This window comes from Camelina sativa, chromosome 12 (assembly GCF_030686135.1).
Source record: "Camelina sativa cultivar CO46 ecotype springtype chromosome 12, ASM3068613v1".
In the NCBI taxonomy this organism is placed as follows: Eukaryota; Viridiplantae; Streptophyta; class Magnoliopsida; order Brassicales; family Brassicaceae; genus Camelina; species Camelina sativa.
In genome coordinates, this window is record NC_141891.1 from 5,110,941 (window position 1) to 5,111,568 (window position 628).

Consider the following 628-nt stretch of genomic DNA (forward strand, 5'->3'; position numbering starts at 1 on the left):
TCAATAATATTACTAACTTTGTGATAATAAAACCAAATCTGTGTAAATATCAATAACAATACTAAAAAAACAACAATAATTTATGAAAAAATTTATTTATCCACGAGTCCAAACCTAAACTAAAAATAATCATAAGAATGTGATGGGAATTAGGTTAATATTAGTATACTTATAAATTTTTGCGGATTGGTTTAAAAACACAAACAAAATATTTTAAAACTTAATTTTATATGAAAAGAGTTATAAACCAACACTAACCCGCTCCATCATACTCAGATACAAAACTAACTATTTTTTAATAACTATTTTTTTTATCCACGGGTCCAAACCTAGACTAAAAATAATCATAAGAATGTGATGGGAATTAGGTTAATATTAGTACACTTATAAATTTTTGCGGGTTGGTTTAAAAATACAAACAAAATATTTTAAAACTTAATTTTATATGAAAGGAGTTATAAACCAACACTAACCCGCTCCATCATACTCAGATATAAAACTAACTATTTTTTTAATAACTATTTTTTTTTATCCACGGGTCCAAACCTAGACTAAAAATAATCATAAGTATGTGATGGGAATTAGGTTAATATTAGTACACTTATATATTTTTACGGGTTGGTCTAAA